This window comes from Sorex fumeus, unplaced genomic scaffold (assembly GCF_029834395.1).
Source record: "Sorex fumeus unplaced genomic scaffold, SorFum_2.1 ptg000037l, whole genome shotgun sequence".
Taxonomy (NCBI): domain Eukaryota; kingdom Metazoa; phylum Chordata; class Mammalia; order Eulipotyphla; family Soricidae; genus Sorex; species Sorex fumeus.
In genome coordinates, this window is record NW_026606094.1 from 39,760,887 (window position 1) to 39,778,720 (window position 17,834).

General features: G+C 40.8%; 1 pseudogene; it reads left to right on the forward strand.

Moving 5' to 3' along the window:
- The first annotated feature begins 7,431 nt into the window (after positions 1–7,431).
- Positions 7,432–17,834, forward strand: part of LOC130027673 (26S proteasome regulatory subunit 7-like) — a 68,564-nt pseudogene continuing 58,161 nt past the window's right edge.

A 17,834-nucleotide genomic window follows, 5' to 3' on the forward strand; every position in this document is an offset into this window, starting at 1 on the left:
TAGCTATACTTGTAAAAATGCATTCAGTTTTGACAGAAATATATAAGATGTCTAATTACTGGAACATACCTGATGATAGCTTAATTAGAAATCAAGATTATTTTCCAAACAAGGAGAAAAATCTATATATTTTTCTAAAGACAGAGATCATTTAAGAGGTCCTAAGATATGGTTCATTGGTAGAATGCATACCTTGCATGTATGAGGTCCTTGATTCTACTCATAGCACCAAAAAATTAAGAATAAAAAAGATAATTTTATTTTTATTTATTTATTTTTAATTTAATTTTATTTTTTAAAGTTGTTCAAAATAATATTTTACGTTTAACATTCCAACACAGGGCTGGAGCAATAGCACAGCGGGTAGGGTGTTTGCCTTGCACGCGGCCGACCCAGGTTTGATTCTTAGCATCTCATATGGTCCCCCAAGCACCGCCAAGAGTAATTCCTGAGTGCATGAGCCAGGAGTTGCACCTGTGTATCTCTGGGTATCACTCTATTGTTAAGACAGATTTGAGACTCTATTGTTAAGACAGATTTTATGTTTATTTATATTTTATTTTTCACAGTTAATGAAAATAAGAAAAAGTATCTTGGATTTAAATAAAAGCATGTAGATCTTTACAACATACAGCCAAAGAGAAGGACCACATGGAGGGCGGGAACCACAGATCCCGGAGAAGGAAAAAAAAAACAGGTTCCAAAAAGAGCCGAGATCACCGGGAAGTCCCAGATGGGGTAGGTACCGCATCCCGCCTCCCCCAGATGGAACCCTGGTGACCAGAAGCCTCTACAAGCACAGCTCGAGTATGCGGGAACTAGGACTTTTTTCTCAAATCTGCTGGGACTACAGCTCCCAGGTAACCTCTGATTCCGGAAGTCACGCCCACAGCCCGCCCCCCAGCGCCATCTTTACAACATACAGTCAAAGAGAAGGACCACATGGAGGGCGGGAACCACAGATCCCGGAGAAGAAAAAAAAAATCTCTCTATATACAAAGTGATCAATGGGAAGTAAACCACCCAACGTTTCTCCCTGAAAATCAGAGTTAAGTTTGGAGCACGGCCACAGCCCCAGAAACACAAGGACTTAATGCAGAACCCAGCAGCTTGGAGCAGAAAAGTGAAAGGACTATGCGCTAATCCAGGCGATCATGTCTGCCCGGAGGGGAAAGGGTGTTGCTCCCTTCCGCCCTCCTCCCTCTGGAAAGAAAGATGGCGGCCATATGGGAGCCTTGTGGACAGCAGGTATGAGCCGGGGGTGTGGGGGTGACTAAAACCTCATGGGAAGGGGGGTGTTCCGGTCCGTCCTTCATGCCCTACCGAGGTCACCAGTTGCCCCCCGCGAGCGGCTCTCCAGCACAGCCACGGCCCCAGAAGCACAAGGACTTAATGCAGAACCCAGCAGCTTGGAGCAGAAAAGTGAAAGGACTATGCGTTAATCCAGGCCATCAAGTCTGCCGGAGGGGAAAGGGTGTTGCCCCATTCGTCCTCTCCTCTCTGGAAAGAAAGATGGCGGCCACATGGGAGCCTTGTGGACAGCAGGTATGAGCCGGGGGTGGGGGGCGACTAAAACCTTATGGGAAGGGGGGGCGTTTCGGTCCGCCCTTTACGCCCTACCGAGGCCACCAGTTGCCCCCCACGAGCGGCACTCCAGCACGGCCACGACTCCAGAACACAGAAACCAATTTCTTAACTATATGACTTTCAGTAGAAATACTTCCAGGGTCAATAGGTAAAATAGCAGAAATCCAAAACCAACATTTAATTCTTGAACCCAGCTGTAGAAAGCAAATCACTTCACAATGCTTTTTCAGCATGTCTGATTTGGGGGGGGGGGTAAACTCTAAATAATAGTGGTGAATCTTTTATTGAAACAGTGAATCTAATCAAAGCAGATAGAGTGTTAACTAGAATTCATCTGCCTCACAGGGACTGGGAGGGGTGGGGGTGGGGTTTTATTGGGGTTCTTCATGGTAAAAAATAAGTATTGGTAAAGGGAAATGTGTTTGATATTTGTATGACTGAGACCTAAACCTGAAAGCTTTGTAACCTTTCCCACAGTGATTCAATAAATAAAAAAAATAAAACAATAAAAAAATAAAAAAAATAAAAAAAATAAAAGCATGTAAATATTGAGACCATAAAACCAAAACCTTTCTTTTAGTTCAGACTCCACATAACATTCAATTAAATAATTGCTGAATATACGATTTTTTGTTATTCTAGTTATGCTTGTAAAAATGCATTCAGCTTTGACAGAAATATATAAGATGTCTAATTATTGGAACGTAATTTTCCAAAAAACAAAACAAAAACAAAAACAAAAAAACAAAAGAAACAAAAACAACAACAAAACATTCCAACACAAATCCCACCACTGTTACATCTGCCCACCACCATATTTAGAATGTTTCCATCACTACCTCCAAACGCTGCCACAAAAGCAGGACCTAAATAATTTATTTTGTATTGCTTGTTATGAAAATCCACTAAAAATGATCTGAAAATGTTTCTGTAACTGTAGTTACTTTAACATGTTAGAGTATAATCTCTTGTACAAGGCTTAATTGCTCCAGGGTGAAATACAACAATTTTTATGCACTTTACTCAAAGAAAAATTTTCGGAGCGATAGCACAGTGGTTAGGGTGTTTGCCTTGCATGCAGCAAACCTGGCCAACCCGAGTTCGATTCCTCTGCCCCTCTCAGAGGAGAGCCTGGCAAGCTCCCTGTGTTGTACTCAATATGCCAAACACAGTAACAACAAGTCTCACAATGGAGACGTTACTGGGCCCACTTGAGCAAATCAATGAACAACGGGAGGACAGTGACAGTGATATATATATATATATATATATATATATATATATATATATAGTCACTTGATCACTTGACAAACCAATCACTCAGGGTCTTGACAAAGAAGTCTGACTATCTTGTAGGTGGGCGGCCACGCGATGTTTTGACGTCCCATGGAATCCTGTCGGTAATGGCTGTAGTCCAGGGGTCATGTCCAAATCGCATTACGTGTCCAGCCCATCTGATTTTCGATGCCTTGGCAAACGAGACAGTGTTCCTGATTCTCGACCATTGACGGAGGTTGGAACCAGATTCTTTCTCTCATTTGAATGAAGTGTGATATTCCAGGCATAGCTCTTTCGATTCCTCTTTGGGAAACACGAATAGCATTCTTATCCTGTTTTCATAGGGCCCAGGTCTCAGGCCCTATGTTAATGCAGGAAGAATGGTGGAATTGAAGAGATGTGCTCAGAGCCGGAGGTTATTCATCCTCTTAGCTATTTCTTTGATGCTCTTGAAGGCATTCCAAGCTGCTCTCTTCCTCCTGCACAACTCAGGTGCCAGGTTATTTGTCATGTTAACTTCTAGACCTGTGTACACATAACTATTGCATTCGGAGATGTTCATTTCATTGAGAGTGAATGGAATGTCAGGAATGAGACCATTTCTTATAAACATTGTCTTCGTGAGATTTAGCTATAGTTCAACCTTTCCACACTCACGGTCAAAGTTGGCCAGCATTTGTGCTGCTTGGCTGATGTTTGGTGTTATTAGAATGATGTCATCAGTGAAGTGGTGGTGGTGTAGTTGCCAACTGTCTAACTTCACTCCCATTCCTTCCCATTCCAATTGTCTCATAACGTTCTCAAGTGTGGCAATTAAGAGTTTCAGTGAAATGGTATCACCCTGCCGAACCCCTCTCTTGACGTCAATGATCACTTCCTTGTAGAACGGTGAGATCCTGGTAATGAATCCATAATACAACTCATGGAGGATCCTGATGTTATTGACTTTGAATACCCTGTTTGACTAGGGCTTCGATGACTGCTTCAGTCTCAACAGAATCAAAGGCCTTCTTTAAATCAGTGAATGTTGACAGAGCAGCATCTTGAACATCCAAGAAACCTCAATGAGCTTGGTTATTGTGTGGATATGGTCAATCATGCTGTATCCTTTGTGGAACCCGGCTTGCTTGCATGGTTGTCGTTCATCTAGTGTTCTGCTAATCCTATTCAGGATGACTCAAGTGAACAGCTTGTAGACAACACACAACAGGCAGATCAGGCGATAGTTGCCAATGTCGTGGATGTCTCCCTTCTTGTAGTTGTACAGTCCTGATGGTTTTCCCTTGGGATGAAATCTTGCATTCAGACAGGTAGCATGTGAAGAGCAGAGCCAGTGTATTGGTGAGTACTGCTGGCAGGTTCTTCAGGTGTTCGGGTCTGACCTTGTTTGGGTCGGGTGCTGTTTGCTTCTTTACCGACAAAATGGACTGTTGGATTTCAGAGGAAAGAATGTTTTGGAGCGACATATCCATCCTTCAGAATTTGGTATGTGGGCAGGTGGATGTGGCTATCGAAAAGATACAAGTAGAAGTCATGGGTAATCTTCCCCATTGCCCTTATGGAAGATTTGATAGATTCATCAGGACACTGGAGGGCAGTCATCTTGGTCTTGTAGTTGGCAAAGGACAGGCGGGTGTTGCCAATACTTTTCCTGGCTTCTGCAGCATCTGCCAGCACTGCTGCTCTTCTCTCTTTGAGGTCTTCCTTTCTCGCTTCCTCTGCACTGCTTTGTAAGGTCGGACATTCACTTTCGGTTGCCTGAGGCTTGTGCTAAGCCATGTTGGTGAATATTATATATATATATATATATATATATATATATATATATGAGCAATTGTGGCATGCTACTCTTGGTACATCAGTGGTAGAGTATAAAATGTCACTCCAGGAATTCTAAAATTTTAAATACTGTTATACAGCTGAGGTTAATTTAATTTTTTTAAAATTGGATGGTGACTTTGGGGTCTGGAAGTATCTATATGGCTTATCGTTCTATGTTACTCTCTTCCAAAAGATTTATTTGTGAGTCTCTAGATCAAGGCCGTTAATAAGCTTATGCAGTGCCAGAGGCATCCTAGCTCCTGGCTGATCCCTACAAGCTCAGATGAGCCCCATTCATGAGTAAATCTTCTGAAAAATTAGGTATGCAAGACTTGTGACTGAAATCTCTAGGCTTGTGTGGAGTCAGGAGTGGGCATCTTCCCTCCATCTCCCTGTGCATCCAGTAGCCTGGCAGTCATGCCTAGGAACTGCCTCTGTTGCCATAGAAGCTCATTAATGGCCATGATTCAGAGACTCAAAAATAAATCTCTCAGCAGACATGATTGCCACTCAATGCCTCATTTTCAAACCACAACACCCAAAAGGAGAGAGCGAACAGAGGGGAATGCCCTGTCACAGAGGCAGGTTGGGATGGGGGGGGATGGGGGGGAGGGATACTGGAATCCATGGTTGTGGGAAATGGGCACTGGTGGAGGGATGGGTATTTGATCATTGTATAATTGAAACCCAAGCACAAAATTTGAAAGTCTACAACTGTACCTCATGGTGTCTCACCAATAAAAATTAAAAAAATATCTCTCAGATAAAAGAAATAATTTTGAAATTAATAGTTACACACACACACACACACACACACACACACACACACACACCTGCCTTAGACTCACGACAGTTGTTCGGGGCTTGGAAGAACACTCCCCTGAAAGTTGCCATTGGCTGTAGAGGATGTGGCAGAGGCTCCCGGATACTTCGATGAAAGTGCAGTGTGGGGCAGGGCCTGGCGGGATAGGGCATGCTGGCCAGTAGGCACCTCCACTTACTTGGCCCAAAAGATCTCCAATCCTCATTCTGCTGGGGTTTGTCTGTCTGCCTGTCTTTCTTTTCTGCTGTTGTTTGGTTCTTGGTCCACACCTGGCAGTGCTCTGGTCTTGCTTCTGGCTCTGTGCTCGGGGGTCATTTCTGGTGGGCTTGGGGGGCCCTTTGGGATGCCGGGTACTGAACCCGGGGCAGCCATGTGCAAGAAAGGTGCCCTTCCTGAAGTATTATTATTCAGGCCCCTGAAAAGCATTTTTGCCATGTGGAACCAGGGATGGAGCGATGGCACAGCAGGTAGGGTGTTTGCCTTGCATGCGGCCAGCCTGGGTCCAATTCCTCTGCCCCTCTTGGAGAGCCCAGCAAGCTACCAATATTATCTCACCCACATGGCAAAGCCTGGCAAGCTACCCATGATGTATTTGATATGCCAAAAACAGTAACAACAAGTCTCACAATTTGTTGTGAGACGTTACTGATGCCCGCTTGAGCAAATTGATAAACATGCACAGTGCTACAGTGCTACAGCAGTTATATGTAAAAATAATAAAATTACAGACATTTTGTTAGTCAAAACTACAATTTGAGTCCTTTTATCACTTATACACATTAATATGATTGTCACTGTCACTGTCCTCCCGTTGTTCATCGATTTGCTCGAGCGGGCCCACTAACGTCTCCATTGGAGACTTTGTTGTTACTGTGTTTGGCATATCGAATACATCACGGGTAGCTTGCCAGGCTTTGCCGTGTGGTCGAGATACTCTCGGTAGCTTGCCGGTCTCTCTGAGAGGGACGGAGGAATCGAACTCTGGTCGGCCATGTTGGCTGCATGCAAGGCAAACGCCCTACCGCTGTGCTATTGCTTCAGTCCACACATTAATATACCCCCAATTTTTAAAAATTAAAAATATATATTTCTAATTGATATATAAATGTACTACATTTTCAGTTGGATTTTAAAAACTTATTAAAGAATTCTATATTGCTATTTAAGATTCCTCCGCCCCTCTCAGAGAGCCTGGCAAGCTACTGAGAGTATCTTGGCAGCATGGCAAAGACTGGCACGCTACCCATGACGTATTCTATATGCCAAGCACAGTAACGAGAAGTCTCACAATTGAGACATTACTAGGCACCCCGAGCAAATTGATGAACAAGGGGAAGACCTTGCTACAGTGTTACATTATTTTAACTATTGGATTATTCTATCTTGAAAATATCCTTTGTTTTCTTTTTTTTCCCAGCCTATAGGGTTTAATTTTTCTCCTTTATTTAAACACCATAGTTTACAAAGTTTTTCCATAAATTTATTGCAGGCTTTCAATGTGTCACCACTAATTCCACTACCAGTGTGACCTTCCTTCTACCATTGTCCCTATTTTCCCAACCACCCCTTAAACTTGCCTCCTTAGCAGGCACAAAATTATTTGTTGCATATTGTTTGTTACAACTAAATGGCTAATCGAATAATAAAAAAAAATACCTAATTAAAAATTTTTTTTGAAAATTGTTTTATTTCACCATGGGATCATTATGTACTTGTCTGAGGGTTTTCTAAGCTGTTGTTATTGGTTGAGCCTTCTGTGCTTTGTTTTTATTTAATGAGCTTAGTTGACTTTTCTGTTACTTACCCTTCTGTTTTGATTTCTGGGATATCAATGTTGTAGAATTTGGAGGTGTTGCATAGCTGCATTTGCTGCTGTGCACTATACAAACTCCAGAATATTAACTGGACTATGAGCTCACGTGATGGTCCTTGTGGGATATAGGTGTAACTGCTGGGGCTTCCAGGTGTATGAAGATCTGAGGAGAGTCTACCTGCTCCCACTCCAACAAGACCCCCGATTTCTCAGTTTACAGACAGGAATACCTGGAATTTCCTGCAATTTGGCATCTCTGCAGAGTTTAGTCTTGAGTCAGTGATGTTGGGCTGTTGCCATGGGTTGTGAGAGCAGCTGTCATGGCTGCAGTCGGGTGGGAACTTGTCCTGCCCCACTCTTGAGTGTGCCCTAGAGTTTTCAGCTGGGAGAGTAGTGTACCTGTGAATTTTTGTAGCTAGTTGATCTTTTCCAAGATTTAACCATGAAGCTGTAAGGCTGGCTGATGGATGAGCTTGCTAAAATGTCCTTTGGTTTCTCTCTACAGCTCAGCTTTTTGTTATCTTGTAAATGTGGAGACTAAATGGCTATTTTGCCTACATAGGTAAGCAAGATAAAGCAGGCTGTACAGTACTAACAAGTAACCTACAAATCTCAGTGGTTTGAGAACCTTTATTTTTCTCTCCTATGCAACATGTCCATCAAAGATGACCATCAGGAGAAGGCAGGGTTGCTCTTTTTATTGTCACTCGGGGATTCCAGCTGACAACGAATGGCAGGATTTGTATCTCTATGTCAGAAGGAAAACAGAGGGTTCAAATGCATCATCCTGTTAACTAAGGGCTGCAGTTGGGAGATGATAAATGACTCTTGCATATTCAACTCTGACTGGTCACATTGTTCCACCAAACTACTAGAAGACAAGACCTAAAGCATCTATTGTCAGCATAACACCCGAGGACAGAAATATTTTGCCTGCAGTACTAATGACTACCAGATTGCTATACTAGTTTCTTGAGTTTTGAATATATGTAAGTGCTTTGTAAAACAGGATATAAAATTTTAGTTCAAATCATTTTACTCCAAAGGGTCTTTTCTATTATAGCAGATTGCTATAAAATGTCATTGCCATTCTTTCATTTTTCACTTAACTAGTTCATATTTATTGAATACTCATAAAATGCTAATCATTGTGCTAGGGGTAAAATGTGAACACGATAGTCTTGTTGCTCACGGCATCTAAAATACAGTAAAGAAAGAACACAGAGTTCTAATATGATGAAAATAATTCTATACTTGGTTTGGAGAAGATAATGATTCCTTATGAAATAGATGGTGAATAATATTTATGAGATGGGCTTCAGATCCTGAGATTTGGTGTTCTAAAATCAGAGGTTTTACATCACATTATCTTTTTCTAAACTCACTTAAAAAGACAATTTTCAAACTAGTCTTTAAAAAAATAAAACAAAAATACTCTGATTCTATGAGATTAAAAAAATGTTTTGTTATGTGGTCGAATTTATTCAGTGCCTTTAAAACCAAGTGTAAGTAATTTATTTTAAGCTGTTTTTCTCTAAAAACAGAAATTTGCTTCAAATAGAGAAACAAATCAGTTTTTAGAAATACAACTATTTATCATTTGTAGCACTTGATTTAAGAAAGCACTTATTGTTATAGCTTTATGTATTTTTAAAAATTATTTTTTAATTATTTACAAAAGAAACATTACATTTTCTTCTTAAGCTAAAACAGGATAGACCCGTTGGTACTAAAATCTGATGGTTTTATTTTCATTAAGTTTAAGAATGGGTAAATTACTTTGATCGGTAATTAAATTACTCAGTATTTAACTGAGTTCAGTAAACATCCATTGATTGACTATTTTAGGCAGCATCAAGAAATTTACTATCTGGTGTGGGAAAATAAAACAAAAATAGACTATTTTTCTTAAATTGGAATGGAAACAAATGGTACAAATAAGTGCATTAAAAATAGATTGCATGCATAACTAATATTTGATATCAACCTAGATGTCAGTAACAGATTGGTGGATCATGAAGATGTGATACATATAATATATATATATATACATATATATAATGGAATACTATACAACTGTAGGGAATGATAAAATCATGCAATTTGCTGCAATATAGATGTAACAGGAAGATACGTTAAGTAAAGTAAGCCAGAAGAAAGACAAAAACAGGATGATATCATTTATATGTGATATTTAGAGTAACTTGGGAAGATGCCATTGTTGACAACATTGACGAGGAATACGATCGACTGGTTGAGCACCTCCATGAATGTGCGAGGAACGCCAAGAGAGAGATAGCCACAAAAAATCGCCTATCTTCAAAAACTCTTGAGCTAATTCGCCAGCGTGGTTTGGCGCATGCCTCAGGCAACCGCAAGCTAAAGTCCGAGCTCGCAAAGCAGTGCAGAGATGCGATCAAGGAAGACCTCAAAGAGAGAAGAGCAGAAGTACTGGTAGATGCAGCAGAAGCCTGGAAAAGTATTCGAAACGCCCGCCTGTCCTTCGCCAACTACAAGACCAAGATGACTGCCCTCCGACGTCCTGATGGATCTATCATATTCTCCAGAACGGCAATGAAGAAGATTATCTATGACTTCTACTCAAATCTCTTCGATAGCCATGTCCACTTGCCGACATACCAAATTCCACAGGATGGATATGTCGTTCCCAATGTTCACCCTCCTGAAATCCGACACGCCATTTCATTGGTAAAGAAACAAACAGCACCTTGCCGTCAGTACTCATCAATACACTGGCTCGGCTCTTCACTCGCTACCTGTCTGAATGCAAGGTTCCGTCCCAATGGAAAACCAGCAGGACCGTACTACTGTTCAAGAAGGGAGACATCCATGACATTGGCAACTATCGCCCGATCTGCCTATTGTCTGTCATCTACAAGTTGTTCACTCGAGTCATCGTCATCCTAAATAGGATTGGCAGAACACTAGATGAAGGAAAACAATGCGAGCAAGCTGGGTTCCGCAAAGGATTCAGCACCATCGACCATATCCACATGATAACCAAGCTCATTGAGGTTTCTCGGGAGTTCAAGATGCCGCTCTGTTTAACGTTCATTGATTTAAAGAAGGCCTTTGATTCTGTTGAGACAGAAGCGGTCACTGAAGCCCTAGCCAATCAGGGCATTCAATCCCAATACATCAGGATCCTCCGTGAGCTGTATTGCGGATTCACTACCAGGATCTCACCATTCTACAAAGAAGTGATCGTTGATGTCAAGAGAGGGGTTCGGCCGGGTGATACCATTTCACCGAAACTCTTCAGTGCCACCCTCGAGAACATCATGCGACGACTGGAATGGGAAGGAATGGGAGTGAAGATAGATGGTAGGCAACTACACCACCTCCGCTTTGCTGATGACATTGTTTTAATAACACCATACATCAGCCAAGCGGCACAAATGCTGGCTGACTTTGACCGTGAGTGTGGAAAGGTAGGACTACAGCTGAATCTTACGAAGACAATGTTCATGAGAAACAGCCTCGTTCCTGATGTCCCATTCGCTCTCAACGGAACGACCATCTCTGAATGCAACAGCTATGTGTACCTAGGTCGAGAGGTCAACATGACAAATGACCTGGCACCCGAGCTGCGCAGGAGGAAGAGAGTGGCTTGGAACGCCTTCAAGAACATCGAAGAAATAGCTAAGAGGACGAAGAACCTCTGGCTCCGGGCACATCTCTTTGAATCTACTGTTCTTCCTGCATTAACATATGCCTCAGAGACCTGGGCCCTACGCAAACAAGATGAGAATGCTATTCAGGTCTCCCAGAGAAGAATAGAAAGAGCTATGCTTGGAATATCACGTTTTACTCAAGTGAGAGAAAGAATCCAGAGTTCTGACATCCATCGACGATCAAGAATCAGGGACGCTGTCTCGTTTGCCAAGGTGTCAAAAATCAAATGGGCTGGTCACGTAATGAGATTTAAAGACGACCGCTGGACTAGAGCTGTTACTGACTGGATTCCACGGGATGTCAAAAGACCGTGTAGCCGCCCACCTACCGGATGGTCAGACTTCTTCATCAAGATCATGAACGATCAGTTTGAGGCTCTTCATGTTCCCAGAGTGAACAGATTCCATTGGGCTACACTAGCACGCGACAGGGACAAATGGAGACGTTACTGGCGCCTGCTCGAGCAAATCGACGACTAACGGGGAGTTAAGTGAAGTGAAGTTAAGTGATGAAGTTATTTAGAGTAACTGAATGAGGAAATGCAGTGGTTTATGAAAGGGATGCCTAGGTCACACTTGGCCCCAAGGTATGAGGAGGAGAAGAAAAAATAGAGTGAAGAAGAAGAGAAAAGTAAGATGAGAAGCAAGAGGGACAGTAGTCAAGGGGACTCAGATACATTATTGGTGTTAAGGGATTATAGAACTAAATATCCAAACTACAGACTCAACAACACTGAAACCACAAGACCTAAACTTTAATAACCAAACTTAAAAGGTGCCTTTCAACATGGCGGGTTGGGGTTCAGGCAGTGGTTTCTGGGAGTGGGGGGAGAGGAAAACTGGGAACACTGGTGGAGGGAAGTTGATACTAGTGGCGGGATGAGTGATGGAACAGTGTATGTCAAAAATCCAACTAGGAAAAGCTTTGTAATTCACAGTGCTTTAATAACATAAAGTTTGGGGGGGCGGGGGGAAAGTAGCTAGAATCCAGAGGAAGAAGTGCTAAATCTGTCTGAGAGGCCAGAGCTTCGGTAAGCAGGATCTAGAACACAAATACAGTTTCCAAATTAGGAGGCAAAAAAAGAGGTTTGAAGTGGGGAGGTGTGAAAGAGTATTTGAAATTGAAGTCAAAGTGCAAGAAAGAGTCCACAACAAGAAAAAAAAAATCACCGAGGCCATGATGAGCAATCTAAGATGATAAGGAATTGTGTGTGTATGTGTGTGTGTGTGTGTGTGTGTGTGTGTGTGTGTGTGTAACAGGAGAGGTAAAGAAGTAAGTATAGCAGAAGAGATTGCAATAGACAATGGAGAGTCTTGAATACCATGCTAAATATTTAGATATAATTTTCTGAAATTACTGCCATAAAAGATTGTCTATTTGGAGTTGAGCAAGATCAAACCACTACTTTAAAATATAGCTCTTAAATGGAAAGATAGATAGTAGAGGAGGTAAGAAATTTTTCTGGCATGCAAGGATGGAGATATAGCTCAATGGACTGAGTGCATGATTTTCATGTGAGAGGCATGGATTCAATCCCCAGCACTATATGATTTCATGAACATTGCCAAGAATGGCATCCAAGGACAGAGCCAGGAATAGCCCCTGAACTCTGCTGGTTGTGGCTCCCCAAACAAAGCCAAACAAAACACTTAGCATACAATACTGTATGGTTAACTATAGTGATGATATTATAGCTCTAGAGCTTTCATTTTGGGGAGATGGTCCTTAGGGATTATTATTGGCTCTGTGCTTTTGACAGGACTGGGGGGACCATATGTGGTGCCATTATCAAATCTGTTTTTGCTTTGTGCAAGGCAAAAATAAATGCTTGCCTACTGTACTCAGTTTATGGAAAACCCTAAATTTTTAGACTTAATCAGTTATATAACTCTAACTTTATGTTTAGCTGAGGTCAGCTTTGTGATGGCTGCTGGAAGCTTAATTCCTAGAATTTCTTTATCTCTTTTAATTTATTTGACTTGTAAGAGTGGAGGACAGAAGAAGAAAATGAAAAAAGTTGACTCTTTATTACTGTTATGAGTCTCTCTCCTGGAACCTGACAGATAATCAAAGCTGATCCTTGTAATTTTTGTTGTGTCTTTGAGGTTCTTGAATTTCCAGGAGACCCTCACTCAGCATCCTATGATGAAAGTTTTCTAGATGAAAGTTTCCCTGTTTGGGAGTTTTTTTCCTTCTGTAACCCTTACAACTTCCTTCTCCCAACTAGTGCAATTGCTTAGGGCTTATTCCAAGAAGTCCTTATAAGGGGGGGAAGTTCAAATGTTGATTGACTGCTTTCATTGTTTCAATCCTAATGTTTTGGCCTAGAGGGCATTTCGACTGTGAGTTCTCCTATTCAGTCACTAGCAAAGAAAATATAAAATACTTGGAAGAATTGATTTTGAAATGCCAACACATATAGTAGGTGTTCAACAAACACTCATTATTGTCTATGTAATATGTTAGGTACTAAGTCATGTAAATATAGTATTCAGTGAATGTAAAAAGTATTTTAAACACATCAATCATTTAGAAATAATCCTACTAATAATGGAAGCAAACATTTCTCGAAAAGTATATAGTCTCTATTGAAAAAAATTACTTAGGTAAAGAGGACAGAGTTGAAGTTATATACAATCAATTGTAGGTATAGTTATATATAAACAATTTCATGAGATCTGTTCATTTGAACAGATCCAATTGTGTCTGATGGCAGCATTTCCCTTTATATACTGGGTAATTTGTTATCCTGCATTAAAAGAGTGGAGTTTATTTTCTCATGCTGAGAATGTGACACAAATTAATGGTAGAAATCATAGAATATAATAAATCGAGCAATATCAAATGCTAAGTCAGAACTTCATTGTAGGAGAACAAATATTATCATTGATCCCATCATACATAAATTTGAATTCTAGCTATACCTTTACTAGCTGTGTAACTTTGGTGGAAATTTTATTTTGGTGGAGTGGGCCAAAGATTATTAGTTGCTACTCCTGGTTCTATGCTCAGGGTCCATGTAGGGTTGAGGGTCAAACTGAGCTTGGTCACATGCAAGGCAAATGCCAAATGCCTTAATCACTATATTATCTCACTGTTCCCTAGTTGTGTAATTTTGGACAAGTTACTTTCACTAAGACCATCAGTTACCAATTTTAAAAAATAGAAACAGGATTATTGTGATTATAAGATGAGATAATGCATATAATGTGTCAAGAATAATATCTAAATGCTATCAGCCTAAGTCATATTAGATGATCAATTAATAGCTTTCATTATGATAAAGAAGTTTAGACAAATATAGACAAAGTATTTCTTAAAACTTTTTTATTGGTGATATAGCAACCACTTAGCTTTATTTTACAAATAATTTATAGTTTGTTAGGAGCAGATAAACTTGCATTAAAAATTGTATACAAAAATTGTGCAACAGAAATGATAAAGTATACCTGAGCATTTAATAAAGAAGAAAAGCTTCCATCAATGTGGTAATGTATAAACTGGCTCTAGATCTAAAGAGGACAGAATGTGATATTAGCAGTTCTGGAAGAAAGAGTAAGTTAAAGTACTGTTATTTTGTGGAATCACTAGATATGAAAAGGTAGATTGGTGGAGGATAGAGATACAAGTTAGCAAGGCCAGGACACAAAGGGTTTTAGTTTTTTTTGTACTAAGGATTGTGAACCTTATCCTGTAGGGAAAAAGGTCATTCAAAACTTCAGCTGAAGAAGTGAAACATCTTATTTCTCTGGAAAAATATTGTTAGTGGTAGTATAGAGTTAGATTAGTGAGGAGCAAGAATAAATGCAGGGAAACTAATGAGAAGTTTAATGTAACCATTCAACTGTGATAGAATGACTCCCTAAACTCTTCTTTCAGAGTATAGTATAAGATTGATAGTGAGGTGGTAGCATTGGTGTATTTTGATCATTGATCCTGAAGGAAAGAAGGAGTTTAAGATAAATAGTAAAAGAAGTGTCACTGAATAAAACACATGAGAGTTTCAGGGAGAAAGAAGAATCATTGCGTCAATGTTAAGATTTTAGTTAAAATGAGAACTTTAAAGAATCAATTAGAATTTGGGAGGCCAGAGAGATAGTGCCAGTATTTCTGCACTTACCTTGCATGTGACTGGCTAAGCCTCTGTTCCTGACACTGCATATCCTCTCCTCCCTCCACCTTGCCCATAGCACAGGGATTGGGTGGAATTATCTTGAGTTATCCCTGAGTACAGAGATAGAAGTAATCCCTAGGTACAGCAGGTATGGTTCAAAACTCAAACTCCCCACAGAGAATAAATCAGAATTTAGTCTCTGGGTCTTGGCCATTGATGGGATTACACGTTGCCGGGGGGGGGGGGGGGCGGGGGAAGGAGGGGAGGGGGCAGTTGGTGGGTGTGACCGCTGCCTACTGGAAGATGGAGGATCTGGGTGGAGGATGCTCAGCCCCGATCAGAGCAGGCTTGGAGATCTCTGCCCCGGGACCCGCATGCCTTTGTTCCATAAAACCTGGGTCTGGCAAACTCCCCGTGGTGTACACAATATGCCAAATACCAGTAACAATGATGGGTCTCATTCTCCTAATCCTGAAAGAGCCCTGAATATGGCACTTTTTAAAATCTCAGGGCTAGGGCGAAGGAGACGTTACTGGTGCCTGCTCGAGGCAATCAATGAACAATAGGATGATCGTGATCGTGACTAGGTTTATATAGATACAAATATGTACATTATATATTATATACATTATATATTTAATACATACATTAAATATATAAATGATATTTCTTTTTACATTTGTCACTGTCAATGTCCTCCCATTGTTCATTGATTTGCTCAAGCGGGCCCAGTAATGTCTCCATTTTTTTGAGACTTGTTGTTACTGTGTTTGGCATATTGAATAAATCGAAGGTAGCTTGCCAGGTTCTGCCATGCGGGCAAGATACTCTCTGTAGCTTGCCAGGCTCTCCAAGAGGGGCGGAGGAATCGAACCCAGCTCGGCTGGGCTTACTGCACGCAAGGCAAAGCCCTACTGCTGTGCTATTGCTCCAGCCCCTTCATTTGTAATGAATTAAATTATTACTATAGCTAGGAGAAAAGAACTTTTAAGAGAAGAAAGTGAATGCATGTATTTTTTTAGCTTTGTTGTTAAAGCATTAGAATTGTGAGTTATTAATGATATTCTACTTTAAAATTAGTATAGTACAAATTTGAATCAATTTGGACTTAATTTAACAAAATATATTGAAAATTACTGCATTCTTATTATATGGCATTTATCAGAGATTTTTCTAAGGACCACATAAAAACTTACTTTTAAGTATGAAATTATTTTGAGTTAAAAGATTGGGAATTGTACTTACATTTCTTACTCCTTTCATAACTATAACACTAGAACAACACATTTGAGCAAGGAAGAAAAGGTTATTAATGATGTTTGCCTGAGACATTTCAGTATTGTGGTAGATCTTGGGAAACCCTGACGAATGTGGAGGAAGAGTTGGTTATTCTGACATAACTTTAAATAAAGGATTGCCGTGTGTGTGTGTGTGTGTGTGTGTGTGTGTGTGTGTGTGTGTTCATGCTGTAAGGAAGAGCAAGATAAAAAGATATTTGAAAAGAGAGAAGATGAAGTACAACCAATGGAAACCTCATGTTCTGAAGCAGATGCAAGGGCGGCTGGGGGTGAGGATGCAGATAGCATGGCTGGTCTGAAACAGGACAAAAGAATAGTTTAATCTCTGGGACTTGAAATGAGGAACAGGAGTTGTTGGAATTTGTCACTCAGAGGGCAGGAAGTTGAGGGCAATGCTTTCTGACACCTTTAGTTTCTTTGCAAAACAAAGACAAGATCATCAGCAGAAGGGAGATGGATAAAAGGGATGTGAGGGGGGAGGCTGGTTACCTCCTGTGGAGGTGGAAGGATTCTTTCTTAGTTTTTGTTGTGATCAGGGAAAAGATATTTGGATAGGAAAGAAATAAAGGCTATGCATTGGTGTCCCACCTGCAGGATTGTGTAGGTTTTCTCTGACATCTTTTAGTCATCTGGGCTGGGCACAGATCTTTTTGAAGGAACAAAAAAGTATCCAGTTTGACAGAAATGGAGTTTCCTTTAGTGCTGATGGAAAATAGAGCATCCAGATATATGTTCTTTCTTCTTAAGTAATTTTTAAGCATTAGGATATATTTTTAGAGCTGGAGAGATAGCACAGAGGGTAGGGCGTTTGCCTTGCACTCGGCCAACCCCGGTTTGATTCCTCTGTCTCTCTCAGAGAGCCCCGTAAGCTTCAGAGAGTATTCCGTCCTCACGGGCAGAGCCTGGCAAGCTCCCCATGGTGTATTCGATATGCCAAAAACAGTAACAACAAGTCTCACAATGGAGATGTTACTGGTGCCTGCTCGAGCAAATCGATGAACAACAGGACAGTGCTACAGTGCTACAGGATACGTTTTATTCTTTATTTATTTTTAATTAATTTTTTATATTAGTGAAATAGCATGAGGTACAGTTGTAGACTTACATATTTTTGTGTTTGGGTTTCATTTATACAGTGATAAAGTACCCATACCTCCACCAGTGCCCATTCTGCACCACCAATGTACCCAGTAGCCCGCCCCCCTCCCCAATACCTCCAGCCCGCCCCACCTCTATGGCAGGGCATTCCCTTTTGCTCTCTCTTTCCTTTAGGGTGTTGTGGTTTGCAATAGATGTATTGGTGGCCAGTCTATAGTCTACTTTCAGCACGCGTCTCTCATCCGGAGTGAGTCCTCCAAACACCCTTTACTTGGTATTCCCTTGTCTATCTGAGCTGCATTTTCC